Below are 7,598 nucleotides of genomic sequence, written 5' to 3' on the forward strand. Positions count from 1 at the left end.
TACTTTCGTCTATATACTTTTACCACAGACATGGTGCCTGAGATGAGGAAAAAGATCTGTTGAGGACATCGCAAAACTTCTCATCCCAGGTGAGAAATCTCTTTCCTTCAGGCCTGGAGAGATGTAGTCCCAATATCTGTCTTCTGCCACCGTTCTAAAGCTTTTACAATCACCAAGTTAAAAGACTCTCCCAAAGTCTAAATCAGTTCCCCAGCAGAATAGACAGGAATCTATTCTAGCTCTAACTTCAGCTGCTTTTAAGGGCAGGTGTCTACCATTCGATGCTCTGAAAACCACTTACATTGAATAACTTCATCATTTCTGTCCCCCTCCAGACCATGACCTGATTAAACTAATTCCACTGTGTGCAGTCTCTCTTGAAATTCATCCTGCAACTTGTTAGTGGCCTCTCTGATTTGGGGACACATACAGGCAAATTTTCCTAGCAATTGGAATTCCCCATCAGTGCTTCTATCCTTCACTCAAAATCTGCCACAAACCCCTGTTGTGATTTCCAAACAGCTGCCTATGAGAATATGTACGTGGTCATGTGGAACTCGGCTATGGCTGATCATAATAGGGAACATTTACTAGAAAGGTTGTTTGCTGGGTTGTGTATGAGTTCTGAAGACTTTATTTCATTGCTGCCTACACAGAACTTGAAAGCCATGTGGGATGATAAACTCTCATTAAATCTCAATGTATCTCCTTTCTGCCCATTTGCTTACATCTTGCTAATATAAATTATGATCAGTCAAAAAAAAAAAAAAAAGAAGAAAGGCTACCTCTGGTCTAGGTCCGAAGCAGGAAATACATTGCTTTCTCTCTGGATGTGGGATAAGGAATTGAGCATGTAGCTTTCAGAAGACACATAAAAACTGCATTGGTTCCATTAAGAAAATAATTGACAGGAGTACCCATCTGTGGGCCATTTGGCCAGTTTAAGGTTAGAGGTTTTCCTCTCCAAAAGGCTTATCTCCTCAAGATGAAAAATAACAGAAAAGGGAAGAAAAAAGGAAGTCAGAAAAATAGCTAACTGGTTGGCTGCCTCGCTGATAAAGGAATTGTGGAAAATATAAAAATATACAAGGGTAGCAGTTGTCTGGAAAGCAGCAGGTGAGAAGAAAATAACTGATGCTTAGATATAGAAAAATGAGTAAATTTCAAGCTTCCATTACTCTAATTTCTAAATTGGTTAAAGTGTGTGTGGGGGGTTAGATGTTCCATAATGAGTATCAGTCCTCTCTTGCTTTATATTGGGCTTAGCTTAGGTAGAAATTTGCAAGTTCCTCTTCATAATACAGAAAATTTTTAGATATAATGTGGTAAGAAAATTGAAGAAGGAAACTATCCCACCCCTGAATTATTTTCATAGGCCATCTACGTGAAGGGCCATAAATTGAATTTCATTCTCATTTTGTCCTTCTCTTTTTTTCCACACTGAAATCAAGTAATTCATACTGTAATCTTGATTACATGGAAAAAACATAATTTAAACTGTGTCCCAAGATCTTAAATTGATATAAGAAAACACATTAATTAACTAGGTAAATGCAATTTGCCATCACTGGATCTAAAAATACAATAAAATCATTTTAAGCATCTTACTCTAATATTTGCCCTCTACTTAGATGATAAAATATGTGTCTAGAAATTGTAAATTTAAACATTATGTAAATTTTGTATATATTCTATTGCCTGACCATCTATAAAATCAAGGTAGCACAAGCCACATACAGTATGTATGAGAGTAATACTGAAGTTATGAGTTATAAAACTTACGTATGTGATGAATAGAGAATGATCTTCCTAGATTAGCTGTTTTACTTCTAGTCCTATCATTTTAGTACCAAAATATGATGCAGCTAGAATGGAAAAAGGCACAAAATGGATAGTCTTTCAGCTTACTGCCTTCCTGAGAAACTACCCCTGCTTTGTCCTTGCATGAAGGGAAGGCATCTTATCTAACACACAGCCTCCTTCCACCACGCCCCTTCCATAAACTTTGCCAAATAAATGCTGGTATTGGATGCTCAAGGCTTGTGTACATTAAACCTATTGTTACTTCTATTATGAGCAGACAGTTAAGTCAGCCTTATGGAGCTAACAGGAAAATTTTAAGACAAGTAAAATGTATACATTGTATGTTTGCTCACGTAAGATGTGATGGTGCATGCTTCATGAGGCTGAGGTAGAAGGAGCATCAAGAATTTAAGGCCAGCCTATGATACACATACATGAATACAGAGGCCAAAATTCAATTTTGTTACTACTATTATGATTCTCATCAACATGATGTAAAATACCAAATGCAAAAGAGAACAGGCTCACAGTCACTTAATGTGACTAATGATTCCTACATTCAGCTTCTTTTTTTCACATTTTCCTTATGCCAACATGTTAAAATGATTGTCACCATAAGTATTCACGTATCAAATTTCCTACCTCACACAGTGGAAAATATTAGATTTAATTTTTAAATGTACAACTCAAGTTTATAGGTAAATATATGGAAGTACATTAATAAATATACAAGTAGTGGAACATACTCAAATTCTTCTACCCACTCCCAAAATCCAGGTAAATTACCTCAAAGCATAGATTGAAGTAGAAAAGCATGGATGAAAAAGAGCTTATGATCCTTTGACAAATATGGGAGAATTTTCTGGTGTTTTGTTTTCTTTTTCCTTTAAGTGGTACTATAAAGAAAGAAGAGATTCCATGATTTGGTAAAGAAACAAAACTCAGAATAAAAATTAAGGATTCCAAAGTCCAAAGTTTGGCAGGAAAAATTAGCAAATATCTCTTGCTCAAATATTTCCTTTTAATTTGGGATGCCAGAACACATCTTAGACAATTTATGTGCCTATTCCTATGGGTCAATATTTCTAAGATGGGAGGTGGAGATACAGCTGAATGATACAGTACCTGCCTGGCCAGCATGAGGAACAGTTCAGTTCCCAGTACCAAAAAAAAAAAAAAAAAAATCTGAAATGTACTGAGACTGGAATATTCAATTTAGAAACATAAAAATGAAGAACAGAGCAACAGTGGTTCATAATAAGAAGGTTTAAAGCAAAGAAGCAGTCAGAGGAAAGATGTAAAGTTTGAAATCCCAATTTTGGCAACACTCATTATCTTAGGACTATTGCCTTGAAGGGAGGTAAAATTTTAAGGAGGGATTCAAATATACACTGTGAAAGTATAAGGATATAGAGAAAGCTATTCACATAATATTCTCCTGTTACACTTGAGGATGTCCCTCATAAAGACCAATAATTTTTCTCATTTATTATCCATAAAAGAGTAGGTACAGAATATGCAGAAAGAACATACTTTGCAATCAGACTAAATTGATTTTGAGAACCAGATTCTATCATTTTCTAATTTGCATGCTTGGACAAATACAAATTTTAATTTTTATCTTTCACGAAATTTAAGTGATGTTAGTAACTCTTATTTTATAATTACACAAGAAAATTTGCAATAGCTCTGCCATCATGTTTAGCATATAAAATGCACTGATTCTTAGCGATTATATTGATGTCGGTGGTAATGATAATCACAATGAAAACGTCAGATTGTGTTCCTACAGTAATGCCTGTCCTTTTAAGGCAAAATTTCTGACTGCATGGGAACATAAAAGATGTTCTTTAATATCCTAACATAGTTACGTCTTTATTCAAAAGTTTTTTTTGTTTGTTTGTTTGTTTTTTTGGATTTAAGAGTTGTGCTCAAAAACAGAACATGGTTACCGAGGCAGGATCCTAGACACATGACTTACCGGGATGTGTTCTTATTCATGGCTCCTCCCTCCTCCCTCTCTGCTTCCTGGCTGCCATGAAGTCAGCAGCTTTCCTCCAGCACACCCTTCCACCAGGCCTTTTCTGCCTTGGAGCTGGCCAACTATGATTGAATTCCCCCAAACCATAAGCCAAATTAAATCTCTCTTCCTTTAAGTTATGAATGTCAACTATTTTGCCCCAGGATTAATAAAGCAGCTAATATAAAGCTCATCTAAAATCTATCAAAAACATTCAGGGCAGGTCATAAGAACACAATTCAACAGTCAACCAATTTTAGGAATAAAAGTTTAAAAAAAGGAACAGAGCTCCAGAGACCCGGCCATGGAGGGACTCAGGCACCTTATTCACCCACCCTCTTGGTGTCTGCAACACAGGCCAGGAGGAGAAGAGAGCTCAGGAGATGCAGCCATGGAGGGACTCAGGCAGCTTATTCACCCGCCCTCTTGCTAAGCACCTGCAGCTTGGGCCTGGAGGAGAACTATTACCTGTGAGCCTACTGCCACGTGGGCTGAAAATCAAGCAACCTTCTCCCGCCTGCCCCCTCCTCCCTTAGCTACTGGGGATAGATGTTTCAACATCTCTTGGGAGGATGACCATATGCAGTATAGCAAATATGGGGGGGGGGGTCCTTCTGTCTTCTGTTTTAATAGGTTATTTTCACTGTTTTGTTATGTTTCTCTTGCTCTATTCAGTATTCTCAATTGGTTTCATAATGTTCTATTTTTGGTTTGATTTTACATACATAATTGACTGGACACCTATTGTTAAGTTAAAGAGATATACCATAGTACTTATTACTACTATACCAGTATCCTACTGTAAAATCCTGTACCGATTTCACTGCATTGCCTCAATTGGCTTTGTTCTATCTTGTGCTGTTGCATTTTTATTACTTTCAAAATTAAAAAAAAATACATGTTAAGACTCATGCATGTGTAGAATCTATAAACAGTTTATGAGAACTGATCTTATGACAACTGATGAAATGAACAGATACTTTGAAGAAAAAGAGACACTAAAATACCCAGTGCTGATCCTAGAGTGTCGTAATGTGAAATCCGGCAATAGTTCTTTGTTCAAAGTGATATTAGCCTGCTTGGGTTTATTCAATGTCAACATAATTTAAGATATGGGTAACTGCATGTATGTTTAAGTGTATAGGATTGATAACCATATTTCTAAGTTTTTGTTGGATAGTTGAGCAGAACTAATTGCAATCTCACAGTTTGAATCCCCATTTTATATGCTCCACTTTAGTATCTTGAATAACTATTTGTAAGAAGACAATCTGTAATCATTAACTAGTGATTTCTTACTGCTTATTTTTTTCTTTCAAATTATGTATTATTTCTACCCGTTTTCTGTTTTGTTTAGTCTTTCTTTAAATTCAGTTTCAAAAAGAAGACACTACAGTATCCAGTGCAGATCATGGAGTGTCATGATGTGAAATCCAGCAATACTATTATTCTTTTTTCAGAATGATTTTAACCTGCTTTAGTTTGTTTAATCTAAACATAAATGAAGATATGGATAACTGCATGTATGTTTAAGTGTATAGGATTGACAACCATGTTACAGAGTTTTTGTTGGACAGTTGAACAGAACTTTTTGCAGTCTCTCTGTTTGAATTCCCACTTTACATGTTCCATTTTTGTATTTTTTCTCTAAACATATGTACTATTTCTACCTATTATCTGTTTTGTTTAGTCTTTCTTTAAATAAAATTTTTAAAAGTTTAAAAAAATGAGCATCTTCATTTTTTTAGGGCTGGAAATTAAGGATTGCAATCTACTTAGCAGCATCTATAATTCTTAAATTCCTGGTCCAGAGTTCTTTGCACACTGAAAAATATGCAACTGCCCACTTTACTTCAAAGCTATTGTAACAAGAACTTTAAGAGATTAATTTAGTTAGTACTGTAAGGACACAAGTAGAGCCAGTATTGATGCAAATAGGATGGAGGTGAATAAACATTATCTAGTGTGTTCTTTATTACAAAGAATGAGGATCCCAGAGCTGTACACACTTACACTCAATCTTCTGTTATTTATAAAACATAATATAGGAGCAAAATTAATGACTTATTAATACTTTATAATGTACACTTAAAAATTACCTTTTCAATTCAAATTCCTGCTATACAGGGGATATGGTGAATTAACATCTGGTGGTCAACTTGTGACACCTGGCTGGACTAAATCAGTGTGATGCTGGGTGTGGATGGCCCACCTGAGGAACATTAGCAACAAGATAAAAAGAACTGGAGAGGAAGAAGTGGTGTTGTTGTTTCTCCTGTTGCCATAGGTTGTCTCAGAGGAGCTTCTAGAGCTTCTTTCTTGATATAAACTTGTCTGCCCTCATCGTCAGAGGAGCTCGGGACCTTGTTGTTGCTATGAATGGCTGCAGCTCACTTTGCGGGAGCTCTGGTCCTTACTTTGAATATCACTTCCTGGCTCCAGAGGAAAAGATGGTGTGCACTTCAGTCTCTTGTCGAAGTGTGTCATGGGGGCTGGGGATTAAGCTCAGCAACATAAGCACCTGCCTTGCAAGTGTGTGGTCATGAGTTCAATCCCCGGTACCATAAAAAAGAAAAATGGAAGGAGGAGGAGGAGGAGGAGGAGGAGGAGGGGGAGGAGGAGGGGGAGGGGCAGGGGGAGGAGGAGGAGAAGAAGAAGAAGAGGAAGAAGAATTGGTGGTGTGTTGTGCTGACTTTCTGATATGAACTCGGCTGTTCTCATCAGAGGAACTGAGGACCTGAGGACCTCACTATTCCTAAGGATGGATGTAGTACTTCTAGGGGGAGCTCTGGTTTTTACTTTGAGGGTCACTTCTTGGCTCCAGTGCATAATCCTCACCTATTAGCATAGATCTTTCGTCCCACTGGCAGACTTTCTAGCTTCCACCACTGACCTTTGGGCCTTCCCAGTGGTGCAGATCTGCGAAACAGACTTGCATGACACATTGTCATGGGCTCCAGCTGGATTCATTCAGGACATTGCCATGGGATCCAGGCCCTCTACTGGATTCTTTGAATCATTTAATGTGTGGACAGTTTTCCTGTGCTTTTCTGTATTTGACTATTTGTGTAACTATTATAAACTAATTCTATATATTATGCGTCATACAGTATTTTCCTTGCAAGCCCTGACTGCAATAGGGAATACCACAAAATAACAGTAGGAAGGATGACAGTATTGTAAAATGTACATTTTATAATCACCAGTGTAACAGATAAGTCAGGCAAGGATCATCTACAAATAGTAAAAGGGGTTGGGAAAAGCTTGTAGTGTAAAGGCAGTGCTTCTTTACACCACATCAATCCATGCTGTGACCAAGTGGCAACAGTTATAAGGGGAACAGTGAAGTTGCAGCCTGGGACTATCCAGGAATTTAAACTCATGACTGTAGTCTCAGCCAGGGACCACTTTTCCTATAGAAGCAGCTTTGAGACAGAATTCACCCTGTGATATGAGTCTTGGTGGAAAAGCCTGGATGACCTAAGGTCATCTAAGAGTATTCATGATGACCAGCCAGCACACTGGAATGAGCACTGAATACCCCTTCTCACTGAGAACTAAACTAGAGTGGGGTCACTGGCTTCTCAACCACAGACAAAATGCTTCTGACTTTGTGCTTTTCTGGAGTGATAAAATATGAGTGCTCACCTGCATATACCAATGGTTTGTCTCCTCCTCAACACAGCATGTCTCTATTTACTGTAAGAGCTTTGTCCTGTTAGCTTCTTGATGGAAGGAGGAGCTTGCCTGTCTAAGCCTGTTTCTCTGTGTGCCA

This window comes from Cavia porcellus, unplaced genomic scaffold, assembly GCF_034190915.1.
Source record: "Cavia porcellus strain 051 isolate PalLab524CR breed Dunkin Hartley unplaced genomic scaffold, mCavPor4.1 scaffold_2, whole genome shotgun sequence".
In the NCBI taxonomy this organism is placed as follows: Eukaryota; Metazoa; Chordata; class Mammalia; order Rodentia; family Caviidae; genus Cavia; species Cavia porcellus.